At 34.7% G+C, this 27,859-nt stretch overlaps 1 long non-coding RNA gene and 1 other non-coding gene across 2 annotated transcripts in view; one reads left to right on the top strand and one right to left on the bottom strand.

The window, feature by feature from the left end:
• LOC138711553 (uncharacterized) overlaps positions 1 to 27,859 on the top strand; it is a 138,678-nt gene that overhangs the window by 42,761 nt on the left and 68,058 nt on the right. The gene's annotated exons all lie outside the window — the stretch shown is intronic.
• On the bottom strand, positions 6,923 to 6,996 carry TRNAG-GCC (transfer RNA glycine (anticodon GCC)). The gene has a single exon. It is a non-coding gene; the product is annotated as a tRNA-Gly (tRNA).

Raw genomic sequence — 27,859 nt, 5'->3', positions numbered from 1 at the left:
ACGAGTGTTTGCTTTCCAAAGATTTGAGACATGAACATTACTACGGAGACCTGCGAGGATATTACCACATTTCCACACTAAGCGTGCATCGTACCAACTCTGAAATCTATTCCTCGACTGCTACCGATAATGTGTTGTTACATACTTTCTTGAACACTGATTGGCCTTTCTACCCCTTTAAGGGTTCATTATAATTTAGAATCTCCATATCTAATAGAATTATTTCATACAACTTTGTGATTCATTTCCTTCATATTCATGGTTGTTTCTGAGCTATTACGAATCTTATTGTTTTTGTTGCATTTCTACATTGACTGTCCATCACAGTTTTAGAAGCCCCTTAGTCAAATGCGACACTACGGCTTAAAACCCGTATGATATATAAATTTGGCAAAATATTAATTGTTAGGATGAGTATAATATTCTTAATATGCAGTCATAACTTTGTGAAACGCAAACGATCTCATAACGCTTCTCTGTAAAATTCTGAAATGCAGATCAGATGATATATTGTAAGGTGACGACATTTAATAAGGAACTTATTAGTTTTGAACCACACAATGAACCTTGTAGGCTATTGTCTGTTAGTTGCGTAGGACTAACACATATTCTGATCACAACATAATTGTTTTGAGGTATTAACTATTTAAGGTTAACAAGGACGTTCAATAAAATGAGAATGTTTAAAAACAAAGAGTGGCACTCCTATGGGAAGGGGGTAAGGGGACTCGAATAAGAAGAATGGAGTTGGAAAAGAAAAGAAATAAAGAAGAAAAAAAAGAAAGATAAAAAAGAATGAGGAAAGACGTGTATTTATCTATTATTTTGCGATTTGTGTGGTTTTTAAGTTACTCAGTTTTATACTGGATCCATATGAATAGATTTTTACAGTATGCTTTTATTTAAAATATCTTTAATGTTCGAAGAATCGTAACTTGTATTTGGAGTGTATCTAAACATTCCCACCAGGTAATTAATTTCTGTTCTTCATCCACGTTTGAATTTTAGAGCTTCGATGTTGCTTTTATCTCTGATTACGGATAGCCCGCCCAAACTACATTTGTAGGAGTGCCACTGGAAACAAACGAAAAATATGAACTCACCTTCTATTGTTACACTGGTAATTTTCTTTCTTGTAATTATGATCTGTAAAGAGAAGAAAAAACATTCTGTTTAAATACAGGTAAGCGAGATTAATTAGATGAGATGCAGGCATTGAGCTTAATACAAATTGGGTCATTCCATGCAAGATTTTAAGATTATCCCAGCGATGCCATGAATTTTTTGGGCTTTTAATATAATAATGTTGTTATGAAAATAAATTAAACTGCCAACTATGGCCGCCATATCATTAATATTTTAGTCATACGGATGACTGAAAAATGGGTGGCAGTTACATGGTATCCATTATTTAAAATATTCTAGACACCCTGTATGAAGTGTCATCAAAACTAAACAGACCCATTGTAAACCTGAACAACCATATTTTAATACCTTAAAGACTAATCCGAATAATATTAAGGCGTGCTCATAAAAACACCTCATTGAAAAAAGAAATAGTTTTATATTCGAATGCAACAAATTGAATTCATGCGAATTTCATTCGTATTGAAGAAAATCTTATTCCTAATCCATCTCCCAAGTTTTATGACTTTATCTAAAAAACCTGTGAATAATTAAATTAATAAAATTATTAATTTTTGTTCTGACGGTTGAAAATCGCTTGCTATATGTGGCGGTCGTAGACTTCATTACGATGAATAATCTCAAACGTCCGTCCCTGACCTTGATCGCGCAACATTCTGTGCGACGGGAGAGCCTACCTGCTGAGCTCCTTTGTTCCGATGAGTTATTTTTATTAAAATCTGACATAATATTTAAGTTACTATTCTGAAATTTTCACAGTGGAATCAATATACCCTAAAGAATTAAGCACATATTTTTTCGTCTGTAAGAATGAATTGCATTATATGTTCTATATTTTTTTTAATTATTTTACGGTGGGTAACTACTAGGTATTTAAAAATTATATATTCGTTTTAAGGGCATTTGTAAACAAGGCTCTCATTTTTCGAATTGCATTGAAATCACTTTTCCGTCTTCCTTTACATAGTGAGAAAACTTCAGTGAATGAAACCGTGTTCTTTGTTAAACCAATATTTTAAATTGTGATTGCTGCCAAACTATGAAATATATAAATATAGTATTGCTTGAAATTCATATTTAGAACATGCAGAATAACCTGCTACAATATTTTTAACTTTTGAGACATCATGGTTCAAAAACATACTTTTTTGCATGGAATGACCCAATTATGCTTGGGCGTGTTTTACCAGCGGCTGTTGAAATATTAGAAATACCAAGTGTACAACTGCGTACTCAACAGTAATTAGAAATATTATCTGCAATCTGAATCTTTCCGGAGCTGAAAGTGAGAAACACATACGTACAAAGATGAAAAGGCTTCATCAGCACGTACATAAATAGATTAATAGATAAATAAATAAGTAAATAAATTAAATTAATTGAATAAATTAATTGAATAAAATAAATAAATAAATAAATAAATAAAATAAATAAAATAAAAAAATTAAATAAATAAATAAATAAATAGATAAATAAAATAAATAAATAAATAGATATATAAATAAATAAATAAAATAAATAAATATATATAAATAATTAAATAAATAGATAAATAAAGAAATAAAATAAATAAATATATAAATAAATAAACATATAAATAAAGAAATAAAATAAATAAATATATAAATAAATAAATAAATAAATAAATAGATAAATAAATAAATAAAATAAATAAATAGATAGATAAATAAATAAATAAATAAAATAGACAGGCAGGCAGACAGACACACAGAGAGACAGACAGCTAGATAGATAGATAGATAGATAGATAGATAGATAGATAGATAGATAGATAGATAGATAGATAGATAGATAGATAGATAGATAGATAGATAGATAGATAGACAGACAGACAGACAGACAGACAGACAGACAGACAGACAGATAGAGACGTGGACAAATTATTTGACTAAATTAATTATATGTGCAACGAAGCTGTATTTATCGGTAGAAATAATGAACAAAAATGTATTTTGCACAGATGTAATGAACAGAAAATTGAGTCTGGAGGTTACTAATATTTTGTGAACATTCCCTTATTCTTTATTAACACGTTGATTTTGTCAGGGATGCTGGAAACCAAAGTTTGACACTTTCTTTGAAAATCAGCATCATTTAGCCAGATATCAGACAGTGCTTGAATGAGTCCATGTTTTGTTGTAAGCCTCTTTTTGTTCACTTTCTTCTTCAGTGTAGATCAGAGATTTTCAATTTCGTTCTTGTCCGGTCTTCTTGCTGGCCATGGAAGAATATCTTTTGCAGTAGTATATAATTAAAACACCAGTAGTACCAACTTAGCCAGAAAAAAAATATGCTTAACCTTTGGAAAAATATACCAGAAGGTGTAAACAATCATATTTAAAACAATGGAGACTCTGAGAATTATATTGATAGTTGATATGACGAATTGTATTATGTTTCCAAGAAAAAGTTTTAGTCTAATAATTTGTCCACGTCTGTAAATAGATAAATAAATAGGTAAATAACTAAGTCTATTGCACAAATAAAACTTCTTGCAGCTGACCGGGATCAATATAAGAAATGGATCAGAGGCAACCCCTCCACGCTGCTTAGGCGGCAATAAGGAGGTAGTGGAAGAAGAAGAAGAGGGAGAAGTAAATAAATAAATGAATAAATAGATAAATAAATAGATAAAAAGAAAACATATAAATAAATAAATATATAACTAAATAAACAAATACATGGTAAATTTACTATGAGTAGTAAATCATCACAAGTTTAGAAATATAATACCAATTTGTACAAGACTAATCTACACAAAATAAAATGCACTTAATATTGTGTGTTATTTCTCTTGAAACAACTGTACTGGCTCTATCATCACACTGTGTATGGCTGTTATATACTGAACTATGTAGCAGAATGGGCGGATGGGGCTGCTTCTTCCTACACTATTGACAGTTGAATGTGATTAATAACCATCACGTCCACATGCCGCGGATCATCCAACAGATAGGGAATGCCTCAAGACTTTCTGAGCCAAAGGGAATAAGTAGGGATACTTGGAATCGTTCCTGTTCCAGTGCAATGTATAAATTTGTTCGTCAGCATATGCCTGACTTATAAACACGGACAAGACTTTGGAAAAGTTTCAGTAATACCAATCGATTACAAATTCCGTCAGTCTGCATTCATGTTTTTCCTAATGATTTGAGACACCCAAAACTAACATACAGGTGTACGAGAATATTCCATATTTCCAAACTATACGCAAATTGTACCAGCCCTGAAATCCATTCCTCGCCATCTACGGATACTGTACTGTTACATACTTTCTTAAACATTGCCCATTCCATTCCATTAATGTTTTATTATAGCTGGCAATCTCCAGAACTAATACACCTCTCTAATTTCATTTCCTCTATAATCATTTCTGTTTCTCAAGCTGATTGTGGTTGTTGCATATCTACATTGAACGTCTGTCACATTTGTAGAAGCCCCGTGGCAAATTGAGACAAATGCCGCCATGGCTTAAACTACGTTTCGTACATGAAATTGGCAAAATATTAATTGTGAAGATGAGTATAATATTCTGAATGTGGCTGTAAAAGTTGTGCTGATAAACGGACTCATAACGATTAGCTGTAACTTTATGAAATTCCGATCAGATGATATAAGGCCTCAACACTTAATAATAAATGACTGTTTGAAAACAAAGAGTGGTATTCCCACGGGAAGAGCGGATAGGGGCTCATGCGCACCCAAATAAAAAAAGAAGCAGGAAAAGGAAACAAAAAAAAAAAAAAAAAGAAGAAGAAAGAAAGAAGACGAAAGATTTATATTGCTTTGATGTGTATGTATCTATTATTGTGGGAAGTGTGTGATTTCTAAAACATTTAACCTTATATTGCATCCACGTGAATAGATTTTTACAATATACTTTCATTTAAAGAATGTCAAAATGTTTACGATGTTCGAAGGTTCGTAACTTATATTTGGAGTGTATCTAAAAGCCCCAACCATTCCCACCAGCGAATTACTTCCTATACTTCTTAGTCCCTCCGCTCTTTGAGTAAGGAAACAGTTTCACAGCTTCAATGTTGCTTTATGTATCTGATTACAGATAGCCGCCCAAACTATATTTCTGGGTTTGCCATTGGAAAGAAGTAACGATAAACATGAACTTACCTTTGTTATATCTGACAGTGAATTTTGATGTGATGTTTCTAATCTGTAAAGAGAAGAAATAACATTTTGAGGTAAATAACATTAATTAGATGAGATGAAGGCATGGAACAAAACAGAAATTATGCTTGGCCGTCTTTTAGGTTTTTTTCCAGATGCTGTTGAAACATTAAAAATATCTGGTGTAGAACTGTGTACTTAACAGTGATTAGAAACATTGTTGACAATCTGAATCGTTCTGGAGTTGGGATTGAGAAACGCATAGGTACAAAAATGAAAAATATCAAATCATCACGTAAATAGATAGTCTAAATAAATGAAGAGCTGAGAGCCGTGGTGGACCAAGTGCCATTTTCATGAAACTGAGAAAAATTGAGGTAAAGTTAAATACATAAGATAATTCATTGAATACATATTAATAAGTAATTATTAATTTAATATATAAAAAAGATATTGATAAAATTGCATATATGACATAAAAAGAAAGAACATATATTTCGACCTAATTATAATATCATGAAATTACACGTATTTCAAAGCCCTGGAGTTGGCCCATTAGGGCAGTACATTTATCTTGTCTAACCAATAATGTGCTAGTGGGCCATCTCCTAAAGCATTTCTAAATTTAGGAAAAACTGCGTCTGGCTCATTTAGAGAATATCAAAATTTAATTTTCATTGGTTCAGCTGATTCGCACCTCAGCCATTTATTTTTCATCCATTGGACCTTGTTACCATCTGTATTGTTTTGCACACCAAGAAATTGCATTTCGCAATATCTTTTGATATCAAGGAAGGTCGACTGTTCCATTTTCTTTACAAGAAAGTCTTTTCTTTCTTTTACAGTGTTGCATTAACACACACAATCGTCTACGATAAAGAGATGTTTGGCTTTGCAGTGCCAGGCAGAAAGATCGCCAACATCCTCTCTGCTATTAGGGATTTGTTATTGCAACAAGGAGATAATGAGATTGCTGGGTTACTTAACAGCATGCCTCTGATAATATCAATCATTCCTAGGCCTATTTGTTTGCAATTAAATATGCCTATAAAACTTATCAATACCTTCAAACAATTATATCAGAATGCGCATTCACGAGTACAAATAAACGGGTATTTTACGAAACCAATCGCCATACAAAGGTCCGTGCGTCAAGGCTGTCCAATGTCAATGATATTATCTATATGTGCATTAGAAACGCTGCTGAGGATGCTGACCTTTTCCTTGTGTAATAACAGACAGATGGTGTCTATAACACCGGTTTATGCCTATGCCACCGATGTGATTATTTTATGCAAAGAAACAACAGATCCTCCTCGTATTCAGGAAGTGCTACAGGTAGCCTATTCCGAAGTGCGTCAAACTCTGTCTTTAATTTTACGAAAACTACTTTCATGGCCCTAACTCCAAAGGGGCAAACGATATCAACTCGATTTACTAATGTTAATGAAATGAAAATTTTAGGGATACTATTTACACCCAATGTTATGGATGTTATTGAATTAAATTGGAAGGATATTGTTAATAAATTCAGATATGGAATACAAAGACATCTCAGTCGAAATTTGAATGTATCCAAAACGTGTGGCATATAAACACGTTTATTTTAAATAATTTCAAGGAAAAACTGTTCCGGGGTCGGGTATCGATCCCGGGACCCTTCGCTTGGCGCGCGAACGCTCTACCGACTGAGCTACCCCAGGAACTATACACGACACCCTCACAAAATATGGTACCTTGCGCAAGTTCTTCCGATACCCGAACATACAACTCAACAAATTGAAAAAATTTTAGGATTCTATTTGTGGAAAGGTTTCGTATTTCGTATCGCACGACCTCAGTGCAGATTGTCGATCAAGGAAGGAGGTTTACAATTAACTACTGTAAAATCTAAATGTGATGCTCTATTTATAAAATATATATTACGCGCTGTCCACAGTATAGACACTTTAGTGTTCATATCTAACTATATTTCTTCATTTCATGCATCCAGTATGACAGGTCTTTGAAAAAACTCATCACCAGTGACGCCAAAAAATTGTTGGAAGACACAAATATTGCACCAGAACAAATAACTAAACTGATCTACAGCTACTTACAAGACCAAGTGAAGTTGTTATCGAATGTAGAATGTAAATTTCCTAATAAGAACTGGACGAAGATTTGGTCATATTTTAAAATACCATCAAGTTGGAAATGGGAGACATGCGTTAATTAATGGGATAATTATGAAGGAAGAAACTACAGTGAAACCTGCCTTTGCGGTCACTTCATTTAAACGGCCACCTGGCTAAAAGGCCAATTTTCTCTGGAACAAATTGGATTTGCCATAAGATCAATACAAATTCTCTCTTTATTTAGCGGCCACCTCATGCGCCGGCCAGTGGCCGGGGTCTATTTGGATTGGAACCTGACTATAACAGTCACTGTCCAACAAGAAATCTTTTCACGGATACTGTCTGACCTATTTTTTCGATGGTTAGAGGACAGGAAGCAATATCACGAGGACAATACCTAAGTGTACAACAGTACACCCTCCATATCTTGGGGTTAGTTGGTTACAGTTTTATGACTCTTTTGTCACTTTCCACTTCGACCCTGCACAGCTATAAATTCATACTCGTTTTTGAAGGATTGAAACACTGATGTTTTCCATCGACAATGTCACAGTATGCTTCAGGTCAGTAGTTAACCATTCGAATTTTTTTCTCCTCTTTCTATCTTTCTCTATTTGGACCAGCTTTTACGAATTTTTCTTCTTTTCATTCAGTTGATTCAGAGAAACTGTGAAGTTAGTTTGAGAGAGAAATCATGTCTAACAATAAATCTAGAGTAGTTTAGAGGTGAGACGAGAAATGATTGAAGAAAGTGAGAAGGGAACATCTGCGAGAAAAATTGCACAAATATTCAAATGTGGAAGGACACAAATAAACGGTATAATTAAGAATAAAGATGAAATATTAAAAGAATTGGGGAAAAAATATGCCAAAAAAGAAGAGAGAATCTGTGTTTAGTAATGTGAATGATTTAGTTTACGAATGATTCAAGTGTGCCAAGGCGAAGAAATTGCCAGTAAGTGGGCCTATGATTCAAGAGAAGGCTCTTGAAATTGCCAAAAAAACTCAATGTAAGCAATTTTGTTGCTAGTAATGGGAGGTTAGAGTAGAGTGCTTTAGAGAACGGCATAACATTGAATTTCGTTCTGTGTCTGGTAAAGGAGGTGACATTGCAACCAATGTTATTGAAGAATAGAAAAAATAGACTGCCTTCAGTTCTGCAAGAATTGGAAGAGGCTGACTTTAATATGCACGATTGTTGTACGCGCACAGTAATAAAAAGTCAATGAAATTCACTATTTTCATAAAAAACCTCAACCTTAATCAAGCGGCCACCTGATAAAACGGCCATTTTACAAGGTAACTTCAGATGGCCGCTTTAGACAGGTTTCACTGTACATGTGTCACATTGTTCCAACTCCACAGTGCAAGACATGTGGGAATATTGATACAATTAGGCACAGACTAACAAGATGTTCAGAACTTAAAGTGGTATTTGGTTATGGTACAGCAACAGCTAAACAATGTGCACAAGGCAAGAAACCCGAACACGAATCTGCGGATCGTTCTTGAACTGGACTTGCCACAGACTCCCCATTATTTTAGTATATTGTGGCTTGCAATGGGTTTTATTATTATATGCTGCAAATCAAAACAATAACTTCACCCGAACTCAGAAGGATATATCTACAAACTGGTGTACACGTTAGAAAAAAACTTCAAATTCTAGACTTTCTTACGGAAGAATAGTTAGGGCCTACTGCTTTGAATATTTTAGCGTTGGCAACACAGAGTGACGTCAGCATTAGGAACACAGGGCGACTTCAGCTTTGGCAGCACCGAGGGGGGGAGGGAAGTCGGCCATGTGGTAATACACTGCTACACGTGTCTGCATCTGGATCCTGTTTTTACAATGTATCAACAATGTTATTTAATTTGTACCACTGGCCTTTGTAATGTGACTGCTAAGAATGAAAGTGTTCTTTCTTTTCTTCTCCAGTGAAGATAGTAAATTTGAATTAATTTTTCAACGTTATTTAGGCAAATGAAAGTGTGTATAATATGAATAATATGTTCCTATCGTTTAGGTATAGTGTGATGTAAGCTCTTGAATTATTGTTGTACTAGCCGTACCCGTGCGCTCCGCTGCACCCGTTAGAAATAAATATAAAGTAATTACATAATTAAAATAGGACATTTGATCCAGGGAACATTGGTGTTTGATAGAAGGATAAATCGTTTATTATGTTACTTAATTTAAATTGCATCCAAATAATTAAAATGCGATCATTTTGGTCCAGAGACCACTCATTTGGTGCAATGACAATTCCTTTAACATGTTTCTTAATTGTATTATATTACTGTATATTATATTGTATTATATTATATTATATTATATTATATTATATTATATTATATTATATCAGAAGTTACTGTAATAACATTATAGCATTATGTCCATCTAGAGAAACTACACTTTCCAGTGGTGAAATAATAATTAATTATACAAATCGGTTAATTTAGCTTCCGATATTACTTCATACAAACACAGAAACATTCTCTGTAGGCTATCTTTCATACCTTTCGATTGTTTCTGTCCAAGGCCCCTTATAGACGAAACCATTTGTTTTTTAATTCATTACACGGCCTTAGATGGCAGTTATTTTAATTTTAAAACTCATTTATCTCATTAAATATCAGTCCTATCAAAATTTTTCAAGGATTAAAACTTATCGCAAATTATTTGTAAAGAAACTTTTGTTATGGAACATTTTTCACAAAAATCAATAATAAGTGAGATATTTCGATTTATTTAATTCAGGCCCCCTTATAACCCCCTTTTAAATAATCTATTTTGAATGCCATATAGCCTAAACTCTAAGTTACAACGAACTTAATTTATATTCCAATTTTCATCGAAATCCGTTCAGCCATCATCGCGTGAAAAGGTAACAAACATACAGACAGACAGACAGACAAAAATTTCAAAAAAGCAATTTTCGGTTTCAGGGTGATTAATTATATATGTTAGGATCAATTATTTTTGGAAAATCGAAAATTACCAGAAAAATTTCGGCTACAGATTTATTATTAGTATAGATTACTAAAACAGTAGTAAATAAATAATCTTTATCTTAAAAAAAAGTGCGGTAGTAAGTGAGCGAGTCGATTTCTAACCTGCAGTGCAGCGTTACTGTCGTTACTTCATGTATTAAGTCTTTCTAATATGAGCCGTTCAGAGCAAAAGTGGTGTAAGTCAAAATTGGGTAATGAGGTTTATAGTAAAAAATTTTGTAAAATATAGCGCAAAGTAGCAATTAATATGTCCTTCGTGCTATCCACTGAATACTAATAGTTTAAATAAATTGAATATTAATTGCTACTTTGCACTGTATTTTACAGAATGTTTACTTTAACTCTCATTAACCATTTTTGATCTACACCCTTTTGCTCCGAACCACTCATATGTATGCTTTAGTTGAATTGTACACTCCATATAGACTACCAAGAGTAACAACTGTAAAATTGGTTATATTTCATTTCAACAGTTTATGTTCCACCGAAGTACACTGCACTTCGCATGTTCGACACCTGCTCTTGTTCACATCTGACCGCTGTATGGTTGGAGCGTAGGCAACCTTGTATACATGCAAGGAATTGTTTCATCTGTAGGTAAAGTTACTACATAGTCTGTAAAGGTTTATTTTGTAAATAGCGATATGTCAGCAACAAATGATTTAAGGTAGAATACATTTTAGCATTAAAATATTTTTTTCATATTTTGTCAAAATAAATGTCATATTCTGGCAATTTCGATCACATTATGCCGGTCTCTAAGAATGAGAAAGCACGTTCAACTGCTCAAGGCATTACATAACAGCCTTCCTTCAAATTGTTCTTCTGTGTACTGTTATAATAATGCTTATTATGTAATTCATTTGTTAATATATCACAAGATTTCATGTATTGTAATATGAATAGTGTTGTATAAATTATGTCTTATATTACTTACTTACTTACTTACAAATGGCTTTTAAGGAACCCGAAGGTTCATTGCCGCCCTCACATAAGCCCGCCAGCGGTCCCTATCCTGTGCAAGATTAATCCAGTCTCTATCATCATATCCCACCTCCCTCAAATCCATTTTAATATTATCCTCCCATCTACGTCTCGGCCTCCCTAAAGGTCTTTTTCCCTCCGGTCTCCCAACTAACACTCTATATGCATTTCTGGATTCGCCCATACGTGCTACATGCCCTGCCCATCTCAAACGTCTGGATTTAATGTTCCTAATTATGTCAGGTGAAGAATACAATGCGTGCAGTTCTGTGTTGTGTAACTTTCTCCATTCTCCTGTAACTTCATCCTGCTTAGCCCCAAATATTTTCCTAAGCACCTTATTCTCAAACACCCTGAACCTATGTTCCTCTCTCAGAGTGAGAGTCCAAGTTTCACAACCATACAGAAGAACCGGTAATATAACTGTTTTATAAATTCTAACTTTCAGATTTTTGGACAGCAGACTGGATGATAAGAGCTTCTCAACCGAATAATAACACGCATTTCCCATATTTATTCTGCGTTTAATTTCCTCCCGAGTGTCATTTATATTTGTTACTGTTGCTCCAAGATATTTGGATTTTTCCACCTCTTCGAAGGATAAATCTCCAATTTTTATATTTCCATTTCGTACAATATTCTGGTCACGAGACATAATCATATACTTTGTCTTTTCGGGATTTACTTCCAAACCGATCGCTCTACTTGCTTCAAGTAAAATTTCCGTGTTTTCCCTAATCGTTTGTGTATTTTCTCCTAACATATTCACGTCATCCGCATAGACAAGAAGCTGATGTAACCCGTTCAATTCCAAACCCTGCCTGTTATCCTGAACTTTCCTAATAGCATATTCAAGCGCGAAGTTAAAAAGTAAAGGTGATAGTGCATCTCCCTGCTTTAGCCCGCAGTGAATTGGAAAAGCATCAGATAGAAACTGACCTATACGGACTCTGCTGTATGTTTCACTGAGACACATTTTAATTAATCGAACTAGTTTCTTGGGAATACCAAATTCAATAAGAATATCATATAATACTTCCCTCTTAACCGAGTCATATGCCTTTTTGAAATCTATGAATAACTGATGTACTGTACCCTTATACTCCCATTTTTTCTCCATTATCTGTCGAATACAAAAAATCTGATCAATAGTCGATCTATTACGCCGAAAACCGCACTGATGATCCCCAATAATTTCATCTACGTACGGAGTTAATCTTCTCAAAAGAATATTGGACAAAATTTTGTACGACGTCAACAAAAGTGATATTCCTCGAAAGTTACCACAGTTGGTTTTGTCCCCCTTTTTAAAAATAGGCACAATTATGGACTCCTTCCATTGTTCTGGTACAATTTCCTTTTCCCAAATAGCAAGTACAAGTTTATAAATTTCGCTATATAATGCACTTCCACCCTCTTGTATTAATTCTGCTGGAATTTGATCGAAACCTGGAGACTTGTACTTTTTCAGATTTTCTATCGCAATTTCGACTTCTGAAAGTGTGGGTTCGGGTATAAATGGCTCAGCAGTTTGTATTTCAATTTCGTCCCGGTCATTTCTATTTGGCCTATGTACATTTAGTAGTTGCGCAAAATAGTTTTTCCATCTGTTTAGGATTGATGGAGAGTCTGCAAGCAAGTCACCATTCTCATCCTTGATCACGTTTACCCTTGGCTGATATCCGTTCTTAAATTCCTTTATACCCTTATATAAATCTCGAATGTTTTTATTCTTACTATTTGTTTCTACCTCATTCAGTTTTTCCTTCAAGTAACCTCTCTTTTTATTCCTAAGTGTACGACTTGCTTCCCGTCTTTCATTGAAATAATTATCTCTCTTCTCCTCAACTGGATCCTGTAAGAATTTCAATTTTGCCTGTTTCCTTCTTTCTACTACCATGCAACAATCTTCATCAAACCACGGTTTCTTTTTCTTAGTTTCATAATAACCTATGCTCTGCTCAGCTGCAATTTTGATACTATCTCTGATATTTTCCCACACGCTAATAACATCTAATTCTTTCTCAACTTCGTCGGAACTTTCTAAAGTGGCAAACCTATTCGAAATTTCGACCTGATAATTTTGCTTAGCTTCCTCGTCCTTTAATTTCAAAATATTGAATTTAGTAATATTAACTTGCTGCTCTACTCGCTTGGCTACTGATAATCTTTCTCTTAATTCTCCAATCACCAAATAATGGTCAGAATTACAGTCTGCACCCCTGAAAGTTCGAATATCTACTATACTAGTATGTCTCCGTTTATCTATCAAGATGTGATCTATTTGGTTGTGTGTCAATCCATCTGGAGAAGTCCAAGTATATTTATGTATATCCTTATGGGGGAATGTTGTACTTTTGATAATTAAATTTTTCGATGTGGCAAAGTTGACTAATCTAACTCCATTGTCACTACTAATTGCGTGTAGGCTCTCTTTTCCAATAGTTGGTCTAAAAATATCCTCCCGTCCTACTTTAGCATTGAAATCCCCCAATAAAATTTTCATGTGATATCTAGGGAACTGATCAAAAGTATGTTCCAATTCCTCATAGAAGCTATTCTTTATATGGTCGTCTTTCTCTTCTGTAGGGGCGTGAGCATTTATAACTATGATGTCGCACCATCTACCCTTAAGTACTAAATAAGATAACCTGTCACTGATAAATTCGACCTTTTTTACTGCTGATTTTATTCTTTTATGAACAAAGAATCCTGTTCCTAATTGGTGATTATTGTTTCCTTCCCCATAATACAACAAGTAATCTCCTATTTGTGATATGCCATTCCCATCTAACCTAACCTCTTGTACTCCTACGAAGTCTATTCTATATCTAGCTAGTTCTTTTGCTACTAATGTTACCCCTCCTGTTCTATAAAGACTAGTTACGTTCCAAGTGCCAAATCTCAAAACCTTATTTCTTTGCTGTGGTCGTGCCAGAGAATCAGTCCTATTCCGAGGCTTATTATAGGGATACGTAACAAGCTGTTTTTTACGGTGATGGGTTGTTAGCCCTTCGCCCAACCCCCAAGCTGGAGGACCACCCCTTATCGGCTGTCCACGACTGCTTATTCAATATATTCGCAGCTACCCTCCATGTCTTATATTATGTAAGTTAATACATAAGATGCTAGCTAATTTAATTTAGTGATGTCACAAACTATTTTCAAATAATTTTTGTTTAACCTACGTATATAAAAATTAGTGTTAACGTGCTGAATCTTTTTCGAGGGCTAATTCCTCTTTTCATTTCCTCAATTTCTTTTTATTTCTATATAGATGAAATCGTGTTTTATGTCAGATACAAAGATGCATATAATATTTCTCAAATTATGTAATACTGTATCATTTACATTCGCCTCTTGTCGGTTTTTTAACAGTTTCATAACAGAAAATGCCCATCTATAAACGGGTGGTATTGCGAAGCTAGTATTATAAACTATTTCATAATTAGCCGTTAATACAGTTCCAAGTGAACATTTGTTCGGTCTTAATGTTATTATAACTAACAAGCAGTCGATTATATATCAGTATTAATAATTAATTCCTGTCGCAGTTAATAGGTGTTCAGTTACCAAAGCTGTAAAAGCTAAACGTTTCAAATTCTTCCAGATTCATAATATAAATTAATTTTATGCTCGACCATGCCGAAATGTAGTAATTATACACCTGGTAGCAGTCCTTTAATGCATGTCATTAAAGTACACCTACTCATTAAATTACAGGTGTTCAGCCATGACGAGTCAGCTCTGTACCGTTATAAAATCGCAGGTATCGATTATTCTCGGATATGCAATCGAAAGAGAATTAGCGAAAAGTTACGGAGGCCGGAAATCCAATACTGTCGCAGAAGGTTATGTTCTGTTACCGTACTATAATAATTAGCGATAATTGTAAATAATATTCAAATAAATTCAATTTGTCATCTTGTTTTTCAACGTCTAATTTAATTTCAATGTTATATCAAAGTTAATATTTAGTTTACTCTGTAGGTTCTTATAGGCTGTCAAGGTCAATGTGGACATCTGTTCCTCGGAAAAAATCAATACTTTCGCGCCTGCGCACATCTCACAATTTACGAGGTATTGCTCAAGGTCAGTTAGATACAAATAAAATGGATAATTTCAAGTTAGAAATATGGTCGAGCATAAAAAGTCGTATGAAACTCGCCTATAATGGTAATTAAGAAGCTCGTATGAAAATTATGAAACTCGCTTGCGCTCGTTTCATAAACATCCATACTCGCTTCTTAATTACTATCATTATAGGCTCGTTGCATAATGTATTATTATTTCTTCCCTCAAACACATTAACAAATCAATACTCTCGTCTTCTACCACTTGTTTATAATCATATTTATATTTTAGATCATAATATTCAGGCCTGTATGTGAATAGGCCCACATACAGTATTTGTTTGTCCAGTAGCCATTAAAAGTTTGTAACATATTTACATACCTCTGGTTGAGGTTCTGGCTGATATGTACAGTTGTCAAAAGAAAAAGTGGCCGCTCTCCTGAAACAAAGTTCCCTTCGGGTATCTTCGCTACAATTCGGAGACAGGCGATGTTACATGTTGGACCACTATGCCTGATATCTACAGTTATAATTGAAGTAGTCTGTGTGTTATTCGATAGCGTAATGGTAACGTTCCGGCCTCTTATTCGTGAGGTCCTGTGTTCGGATACAACCTCGTGCTTTTCAATGTTCTTTTTTGTTCTCATTTTAAGAGAGAGACAAAATATACATAATTGCTCCTTCCTCTTTTACGATTATTTCAGTAATTAACATCAGGTTCATTAATAGATTATGCCACGACTTTATCATTATGACATTGTGGCTGCAAATGGTAAGAAAAAATATTTTAATCTCAATAAAAATATCTTTCGTGGCATAAACAAAACAAATTTACTGGCGTCGCCCTTAGAACATTCAAGCAATTAAGCGTTGAAAAAAGCAAAACAAAAAGCCACAACTCAATATTTAGTCTATCTTCACCTTATCTCGATCATTTTGCAGTCGAGTGGGCATGGAATTGACAAGTCTTTGCAAATAGCGACTGTTCTTAGATACGATATTCCAGGTATTCTGAACATACACACATAAGTGTTCTGCCCATGGGCAGATCTTTCATTGCAAACCCAGCATTCTCCAATCTTTCCTATTTTCTGCCTTCCTCTTAGTCTCCGGCTATGATCCACATATCCTAATGTCGTCTATTATTCTTTTCAATAAGAGATCCAACCAATTCCTTTTTCTCTTTCTAATCAGTTTCAGCATCATTCTTTCTTCACCCACTTTTTCAAACACAACTTTATTTCTTATTCTGTCTGTCCACTTCACACGCACCGTCCTTCTCCACATCCATATTTCAAATGTTTCAATTCGTTTCTCTTCATTTCGTCGTAATGTCTATGTTCCTTCCCCATACAATGCCACACTCCACACAAAGTACTTCACTAGTCTCTTCCTTATTTCTTTTTCCAGAGGTCCGCAGAAGATCCTTCTTCTTCTATTAAAAGCTTCCTTTGTTCATGTTTGCAGTTTTTCTTGGGAAGGATAAATGCAGTAACTTCCCGTTGCTTTCCGCACACCACTATGTCTTTCGCATCTTATTAGATTCCAGGGGGCCCAAGCATGGAGATGAGGAGAGTGGATTTGACTAACTGGGCCCTCCGGACTTCACCGAAAGTCACTGCAAGGGTTAAATATTAGTTCTATCAGGATATTTGACCCGATCAGAGACCGGGAAATCCCAATTAGCCTTTTCCCCCCCCCGCATCCTGGACTAGCTTCTACAAATCATCGGAAAGTCTTAGAGTGTGATTGGGCCAATTTTTCCGCAAATGTTTCCACACTTTTGCCCTCGTAGCTCAGCGGAAGAACGTCGGAATTTAGATGTCAACTTCTCAGGTTCAATTCCTCGTTACTCCTTTCCATTTTATTGTGGCTCAAGATAGTATAATGTAATAATACAAAAAGAAAAACTAATACCAGTATTATGCAACTGTATTGTTCCAAACCTAATATTAAATTTGTTATTTATATCGCTAAAGAACGATAACTGAATATAAATTATGTCTCGAATATTATTTACGTCGCTAAAGAACGATTACAATAAAAATACCTTTAATTTTATTTATACAGTATCACTTAAGAATGATAACAGAATATAAATGATAAATATCGGTTTGTTTAATATAAGATATCATATAATACGTATTTAATTATCTAAATAAAATAACCTATTTTACAAAGAAAAATGGTTATTTATATTATAATAATTACTTGCATTAAATACAGATTATTTATATCGCGAAAGAACAATCACAATGTAAATAACTTTAATATTTTTTTATAATGCTAATGAAGGAAAACAGGATGTAAATGCTAACTTGAATATTATTTATATCTCTAAAGAACGATAACGGAATATAAAAACGTGAATATTATTCATATCATTATAAAACGATAACAGAATACAAATGACGACTTGAATTTTATTGATATTTCTAAAGAACGATAACAAAATATAAATAACTTTATATCGATAAAGAACGATAACAGAATGTAAATGATAATTTGAATATTATTTACATCGCTAAAGAACGATTAAAAAATAAAATGAAAAATTGAAGAAGGTCCGAACCCACAACCTTCGAATCATTAAGCAAACACTCTACCGCTGGTTTACGAGATGCAGATGGGGAACACTTTCAGAGTTCCGGAACTGCTTGTACAAGCACATGCATCGTGTAACATCGCCGCGATCCGAAGTGGACATAGAAAATATTCGCTGTTCACGAGTGCGGCCACTTTTTTTTTTTGACAACTGTACGTCTATTATCACTTGACGATATGTGTCAGAGGAAGAACAATTGTTTGTATGCATCTGAAGTCTGATTAGTGGAATATGTAGCTAATCGGCGATGTATGCATTGAAGGGGGGAAAGGAACTGGCCACCCATTCCATTATCTCCTGCCCTAGTTGCCTCGTAAGTGATGCCTTATCTATGTTACTTATGAGGTTCAAACCTGTCTTCGGACAGTTGACTTAATAACAACAATATATATTTACAAATAATGATATTTGGAACGATATAAAACATATTTTATTCTCCATAACACAACCGAGAAAGAAAATAATATTATTTAATATTTCTGCAAATTATATTTATTTATTTGTTCGTCTGTTTGTTTGCTATTTATTTATTTATTTATCCATGACCATAACAAAAACATGCCTTTACTAAATACTTTTGCGTTTGTAAAGTAGGCTTTTATTCAACATTACTTTATTCCACTAGTGAGATAAAGACTTTACCTCACAGTTTGAACTTTATCTCACAGTTCATTAGTATTTTCCTAGTACCCGGGCACACACGTATACTTTTCCATTGAACTATTACTCAAGAAATTAATATATTAGTTACTAGATGTCACTACCTCTACTTCTTTATTACAATTTCTTAAATATACATACACTCAATCTCCTTCTCTACCTACTACGTCGTAATTTGTGCATTGCATCCATATCTAATATGGCGCTAGGGGAACTTCATTTAAGTTAACCAAAACCATTCTCCTTTCTCTTTAATTTTCTAGTGAGGACATTAACAAAATTTGTCTAATGGTATTGAGAGATTCATGATCCATTTTACACAATCACTTGTATAATACTATGTAATTTTTTTTTTTACTTCATTTCATTACTCTTCAATGTACTTTCATCTCATATTTCTCCGAAATCAAATTGTACTTTATTTTTAAATTTACCATTGTTCCATATTCTCTCCGCAATCACATTGTATTTTTAATTTAACCTCTGCTTTGTTTTCTGGATCCTAGTGGTCAGCCGTAGATTTCGGCCAGATGTCCCAAATTGTGGAATCTGTTGTTTTAAATTCCGTAATAATTTACCTTTTGTTTTGGGATGCGAAGTTGGGTTTATAGGATTTAATAACACGCGTTAGTCAACTGAGCTACACAAACACGATGATTAATTACGTTTTAATATTTCTCTTAAGTTTACAGAAGTAAAATTTGAAATTATTTTAATCACATTAGTCCCGTGAACAATTCTAAATAATCCCTGAAACGTCAAAAAGATGAAAATACACATTTAAAATGAAAAAAAAAAATTACATAATAAATCATAATTTGTTATTTATCCAACGCCTTAGATAGGTCTACCATTCTTCACTATTCATGGTCTCCTAAATCAATGATCTACCTAGTACACGTATCGATTTTAAAATCCATGCCATGATATCTGATTATATGAGGACTTATTTTCAACATACTTTCTTTTATAAAACATAATTTTTCGTTATGGCCATGGATAAAATTACGTATGGTACTTGTGAGCGTGATCTTCATTGAGCTCGTGTAATAAAGATACACTTACCTCACAAGTACCATAAATAACTATTATTTATTATCTCTCTGTCTATGTATATATTTAATTATGTTAAATGAGAGATTTTATGGTTTTATATTACTAAATTTTTGCATCTTTTTTCTTTTAAGTAAAATGAAAGTTGTGAACCATATCGGCTGCTTCAGAGGTTAACTATAGAAAAAATTGATTATTGAAAATAATGGAAGACTTGGCCATCAGTAAATTTAGCAGCCTTGCATAGTAGTAGCGGTATGTGCAAACGAAGGGCGCTCAATCGAAAATGTAATGTCGATGTATATAAAAAACTCTTGGATTTGGGGATGTGAAATAACAAATAGGTTATTTTGTACGAAGTCTGAGGATAGACTCAGTGCGTTAGCTGTGCTGTCCATTGAAAATAAACTACTGAGGGATATCCCGAATTTTAAGCGGGAAGTAATGGGTAAGTTCGCAGTACAGGAGAGAAGGGTGAACTTTTCATACAGGCATCCATACTAAAACTGCGGACTATTGTTTTTTTATAAATATTTAAGAGCTAATATTATAGTAATTTTTCATGTATGCTTATTTAAATGTTTAGTAATATTAAAAAAATGAAAATTGCACACCTAAGATAAAAAGTCACAAGCCACTACTGGTTGGAATCTCTGATTAAACTTAACTTTAACATGTTCTTTGATTTTTTGAACTAGAAGTTTGAGGGGGCAGGATTTGACAGAAAAGGGATCGCTTGAGGGACTTCTCTTGGCTTGCAAATCTTGCATACCTATATGATAATTTTAGTTTTTTTAATTTTTCTAAATTCAGTTTTCAGTGTTCAATATTAAGTGTTCACTGTTCTGGTAAGACTGAAGCAACAGTAAAGAAGTTCAACTTTTGGTGTCGCTGAATTGTCAATAGAGAATTCGATTCATTTCCCACTCGAAGTGACTTTCTAGCAAGAAATAATAATGAACTCTTCTTCGATATCGCAGGAAAAAATAGAAAGAATGTATTGAAATTAATAGAATATTTTCCTTCTCGTAACTGAAAAAAAAAAACAATTGGGTGAAAACCTTTTCTTGGTGACAAAAATAGTTTGCTCGACAAAGAAGAGAAGCTGTTAAAATTAACTTCTGATTAGATCTTAATGATCAACTACCGTGATGTAATGTGAGTGGCATGTACAACCGTGTGGCCCGAATTGCAGTACAATATTTAAATGTCAACTGCAAGAACATAGTACTTGTGTCCCTAACAAATACGGGAGTAAATTTAATGTTGAGCTAGACTTGAACGAGACTTCTCCAAACTGACAGCTGTAATAAGGTACAGCCATCACATTATGGTAAATATAATAAGAAAAAGTAATTTTATTTTTCTCAGGAAACGTCATACAATGTAAAGTATATTACATTTGTGCGAGATCGTGCGTATTTGCTTGTTTTCCGCACAGAACCAATACGCGGTAAGTGTGAAATACCACATTCAGTATTCCCAACGTAACACACATAACAATTTCCCTCTTCTTACCGCTTAAGCGCGACATTCATTTTACTGCTTTAGGCTTTTAACATATTATTTTTAGAGACGTTTAACATAGTAATAATTATAAATTGGAAACTTACCATTGGAATTTCACCTAAATTGCAATGTTAATTATTGTTTTTAAATATTTGCAAAAATTAAGTAAAGTCTACTACTCCACGAAACTTATTGCATTCCTGATACAAGTAGGCCTAACATTAAGGAAGCCGTGAAAAAATCTACAAGATTCCAGATGCCGATGTTATTACTGCAATATGTTACATAAATAATATTGTTAAAATATTAAAATGAAAAATAAATCATTACATAACCTTAGCGTTTGTTTTAAGTTCGCATTTATAGACTGGGGGGAAAAAAAAAGACAGACGTATATCACGGCCTGCTAGAGTATAGTAAACACAGAAAACATTTTATAGCAACAATGTTGAAGAAAGATATTTTGGTTTTCCGAAGTTGCCGTCATTAAACAGAAACCAAGATGGAGATTTCATTGCAACTAATTAGAAATTCGTCTTTCAGGTATGTAATAAACGATCTTCGCACAAAATAATGTACGATACACGAGCGGTATGTTTGTTTTCATGTTCTCGGAAATTAAAAAAGCTCAACTACGTTTCGCTTTTTCAATCTTTTCCTCGAACATGAAAACGTCAACATACCGCTTTTGTAATGTATATTACTATTATACTGTATTTACCTATACAATTTCACATCATATTCAAAAGCTAAAACTAAAATTTAATTTTGCTACAGATTTATTAAGGATGCGTACTTCACCACATTATGCAAAAATTGAATGATTGGAACACGTTTGTGGACCTAAATTATGTAAAACATTTTAGACGGTCCGTCAAAATGAAATATGAAGCTTACAGTGACCGTGACACTCAAAAGGCAGGAGCCACTGGTCTAGTATAACACAGTACATTATAGTGTAAGCTCATACCTTTATTGAGGAGGGAGTGGAGGAGGGGGCGAGGACGGTTGGTCTTCCCCTTGTGGCCCCAGTTGTTCGGGACTTGACATCGGCTCCCCTTCGGTGCTGGGCTCATCTGGAACTTGTACCTCCTCGTATTCCGTGTATTCGGTCACTGCTATTACCTCTTCGGAAGGAGTGTAAAGGGGTTCCTCCCCTAACCTGGAAAACTTCTTGCTCTTCTTGAGGATTACGTTTTTCAGATCGGCCTGTTCTTCTTGCGAAGGGCTCTCGGAGTTACTGTAGCGGTATGCCGCGTATGCGGCTCCCGCTAAGCCAGCTAGCCCCAAGAGTCGCACTCCGTTCACGAGTCTCGCCGGCCTCATTCTTTGACGTTCCTTTAGTTGTCTGTATAAACCTCTCACGCGGGCGAACATCTTTACGAATCTCATTCAAAAGTCATGTAACACAGCAACGGCGTCGCTATTGTTGTCATGTCTTCTCTCTCTCCATAGAAAATGGCTATAGAGATTTCGATTGTTGTTTCCGTGGAGATGTAAACCCTTCCTCTTTTTTATAATATTCATTTTAGTGTTGATATAGTCTGGGTATACTGCTTGCCTTCTGTGCTCGAGGTTACGGGTTCGATCCCGGCCCAGCTAGATGGCATTTAAGTGTGTTTAAATGTGACAGGCTCATGTCAGTAGATTTACTGTCATATAAAATAACTCCAGCGGGACAAAATTCCGGCACATCCGCTACGCTGATACAACCTCTGCAGTTGCGAGTGTCGTTAAATAAACCATAATATTTTTATAGGTCTATTTTTTGTCTGTGTTGCAGGCATCATAAAACTTGAATATTATGGATCCATTATAATTATATTGTAACATGTAACGGCTTAGATTCCAAGAGCAGACCTACATGATGAGCAGTTTGTTAATCTCGAAGCTGCCTTGTTAAATTCAGTGGATATTGATTTCTTGTTTATTTATTTACCCACTAGCTATAAGCACCCTGCATTGCTCGGGTTTTCCTTTTGCTTCAGACTTAAGCAGATCTCGGCAACTCAACTATAGAAGAAAAGAATTACTGTCTTTACTAAGCTTTATTAGTCCCTAGAGATTATTTACATAGCGTCACTTAAACTAATGACCGTCTTAGCCAAAATATCTGCCAAGATTAGCACAATTTAAAACAGCTGAAGGCCAGGCACAGAAAAGAAAACATGTCATCATGTATCCCTATATATCCACACAACTCGCGTGGGCTGACGAAACGCCAGAGACCCACATCGAGTGCACACAAGCTCTGTGTGACTTGGAATTGTGGTTTTCTGTCAACATACACAGTGACATATATATTATGCAAATCTAGTCTTTCAGGTAAAGCTCCCTGTAAAGCAGATTTTAATAATTTCAAGGGAAAAATTGTTCCGGGGCCGGGTATCGATCCCGGGACCTCTGGTTGAACGTACCAGCGCTCCACCATTGAGCTACCCGGGAACTCCACCCGACACCGTCTCAACTTTTCCCTTTATATCCACACAACTCGCGTGGGCGTTGAGACGGTGTCGGGTAGTGTTCCCGGGTAGCTCAGTTGGGAGAGCGCTGGTACTTCAACCAGAGGTCCCGGGATCGAAACCCGGCCCCGGAACAATTTTTCCCTTGAAATTATTCAAATCTGCTTTACAGGGAGCTTTACCTGAATGACTAGATTTGCATAATATATACGTCACTGTGTACGTTAACAGAAAACCACAATTTCAAGTCACACAGAGCTTGTGTGCACTCGATTTGGGTCTCTGGCGTTTCGTCAGCCCACGCGAGTTGTGTGGATATAAAGGGCTAGTACGTTCAACCAGAGGTCCCGGGATCGAAACTCGGCCCCGGAACAATTTTTCCCTTGAAATTATTCAAATCTGCTTTAGAGGGAGCTTTACCTGAGAGACTAGATTTGCATGTCATCATGTACCTTACTATTTTTGTTTTTAATCATAAATGAAATACTACGGATATTATTTATGGAGTAAAACCCCCTTTATGTCGGGTTAAAGTAAAATAGCGTATCTAAAATAATGAAAAATTATCAAAACAATAAAAAAAGTGAATTGACCTCAAGTTTTTCTTTCTCGTTAAAAGCAATTATTTATTATGTAAATATTTCACTTCTTTGGTTTTTTAAATTTTTTTTATAAAGTAATATACAAAATATAATTCATACTTTCTCTTTTTTTTCTCTCTCACTCTCTGTTCTTTATATACACATTTGCAGACAAAATTATATATTCATGTCATTTCAATTTGTATAATAACGACCAAAACAATAATTTATATACAGCTACGTAATCGTCCAGTCCATCACTCCCGCACCATACCGATCCGGAAGAAACCGTCACTCTATATTGTAAGACGTTATTGTTCTGTTTACTCAAGGAGATAGAATGCAATTAGAATAAAAATTAAAGAAGTAAAGAAACAACATATTTCACAATAACTACAATCACTATGAGAGTGTTATAAAAAAGAATGACGGGTGCAGTTTATGAAACGAAACATTTCATAAGAAATTAAAGGCTAACGAATATTTGTCATGGCGTCTTTGTCTGTGAAAAAACTTAAGTTTTTTAGAACACATATAATCAATGTAAGTCTCCCTGTTTATAATCTCCTGATAATGAACAGTAAAATACACGTATGGGCTATCGTCCAAAGGACCGCAACATGTTTATCAGGTGGAAATCAGGCCATATCAGGTGATAGTGTTTGAACCAGTCGGAGAATTTCGACTCGATTCGGCGTATATAAATTAACAGTCTCTCCCAAACCGGCATAACACGAGAGCAGTAGACTAGACGGTGAATAATCGTATCTTGTTGACCACAGGTCGTGCATCTATCAGAGTCAATCATATGGATGCGATGTAAACGTTCTTTAGTTGGCAAGATATCATGCGTGACCATGTACCAGACATACCGAATATCAACAGAAAGAAAGTGGGAAGTGATATTTTTCCAAACTTGTGACAACTGAACACCTGGTATCATAATTCTTGCTATACGCATTTCTGGTTGAGGTAAAGAATTAAGGAGACAATTGTAAATATATTTAGAATATACCAAACGAACGTCCATTTTCAAAAGATCCAAGTAACACAACTCAAGAAGCAATGTTTTTAAGTGTACATTATATGTTGGTAACTGACTTAAGTCTAATGGGATTTGGAGATCAAGCTACGATTTCCAGTAGTGCAACCATGACGTCGAGAAAGATGCACCTCCCTCTTGTAGCTAAAGATTCCTATTTAAGAATAAATCTCCTGTACTGCGCAACGCGATACACAGTTTGTAATGCAATACTTGCTTGACAATGATACTACTCACTCAAAACGCAAATTTTGTATCCCATTCAACTGAAACTTTTACCATAGCTGCTTTTTTCTTGTTCAACCTGCTAAGAAGAGATTTAGTCTATCACTAACTTCAATGTTGTTCTATTCTTAAAGAAACACATTCATTTCATCTAGTACACAGCACTGACTACAACTTGTTCTGTTTATATGCAATTTGCAAACACAGCACTCAATATACCCGAGCGAGGGTTGTGTCATGGGTCTATAAAGGAATGTGCTGTTTCCATGGTTTTACATTAAGCTGGGTTTTCGTGACGGAAACGAATTCTTGTACTTATTTCACCACTAAGACTTATATATATATATATATATATATATATATATATATATATACACATACACACACACACAGGGACATCATTTTATTTTACTAACATTTTTAATATTAATCTGGGTATACCTTTCTATTAACGATTGAAACAGGAAACACCGCTTGCTACCCCTCCCACAACTGGAGTTCCATGATACTGGCGTAAAATACAAATGACTTTACTAGGTATAGGAGGGAAGAAAAGTAGTTCATCCATTTATGTAAACTAGGAAATATCGCAATTTTGAGTTCGATAGTTTTCATTAGGTTTTTGTTTAATCAAAATACAGTACTATATTAACACTTAGTGTTTTTACTCACGAATTGAGCTATCCATTCGGACGTATTAATTATGCAATGTATATTATACTGTCTACAGCACATTAGCGTACAGTATAGAGAATGAAATTAAATTGAAAAATAATCATAATATGTATATTTAAACACATTTTTGAAAATGGTGGCCGTTCATTTCGATACAGGCTTCAGTTCTTTTGTGCATATTATCGCACTCTAGACTATTGTACCTAATTCCAATTACCAGTTTCGTTCTTCGTACGAGTAACTCATGTTGAAATAATTCTGTACCTACTCTATAAAAGAGTACCTTACGTACTGTAAATTCAATCTTCACTTCTGCCCGATCCGAAAAGATAAAATTACTCAGACATGCTATCTATTGTCCGTCCAAGTGGTTTTGTCGCAGGGTCTAAGAAAGGGGAGGGGGGAATCACGTGACAGTTAATTACTTAACGAGGCCCTTTTATTTAAGTTATTTTAAACACTTGTATAATACTACGTAGACGTCCAATTCTTAACAGAAAATATTTTCAGAAAAGAGCTAAGATAGCCCAGATACTAGACTTTACAGAGGGGCGAACAGAAGCAGGTGGGGGAAACCGAGATGCGACGTAGGCAAACGGACGACAGTACCTGTGCGAAAATATGATTCAATATTGAAAGCCCTTCCGTCACTGGAAAACGCGAACATATTTCTGGAACGTACTATAGCCACTAACTCAGTACTGCTTACGCACCCTCGGCTCTGTGTCGTGAACGGTTGGAAGTTTACTAGTAGAAGGAGTGGGAGTGAAGTACATTCAAAAACTCAGGTACAATAAAAATTGAAGTAAAAATAAAATGATGTCCCTGTATGTATTATATATATATATATATATATATATATATATATATATATATACTGTATATAATATGAGTGACAGGGGGCGTACCACAGTTATAACGTTTTTTCTTATACACAGTAAATATGTAAAGCTACTCTATGTGAATAGAACGCGGATTGATTATGACCGTTTCATACAGTCTGGGCCATATTCAGTCTGCGCGTGTTAAGCTTATGAGTGCACAAGACAGAGGAAACAAACCAACCGTAGCTGCATAACAGTGCAGAGACATTACACGAAGAAGAATACTGTGCATTTATCAAATTAATACATGAATATAACATAAATAGAATAGCAAAATTATATACAGGGACATCATTTTATTTTACTTCAATTTTTATTGTACCTGAGTTTTTGAATGCACTTCACTCCCACACCTTCTACTAAGGAAGTTCCAACTCCACACAGAGCCAAGACCGCAGATAGTAAGCAGTACTGAGTTACTGAGTATAGTACGTTGCAGAAATATGTTCGCGTTTTCCAGTGACGAAAGAGCTTTCAATATTGAATCATATTTTCGCACAGGTACTGTCCGTTTGCCTACGTCGCATCCCGATTTCCCCCACCTGCTTCTGCTCGCCCCTCTGTAATAGCTGGGCTGTCTTAGCTCTTTTCTGAAAACATTAATTTCTCTTAGGAATTGGAAATTTACGTAATATTATACAGCTGTTTAATTTAACTTAAATAAAAGGGCCTCGTTAAGTA

The sequence above is a fragment of the Periplaneta americana genome, chromosome 13, assembly GCF_040183065.1.
Source record: "Periplaneta americana isolate PAMFEO1 chromosome 13, P.americana_PAMFEO1_priV1, whole genome shotgun sequence".
NCBI classification, from domain to species: Eukaryota; Metazoa; Arthropoda; class Insecta; order Blattodea; family Blattidae; genus Periplaneta; species Periplaneta americana.
Note: the sequence above shows the minus strand (reverse complement) of the source record. Positions and strands in the feature narration are given on the sequence as shown.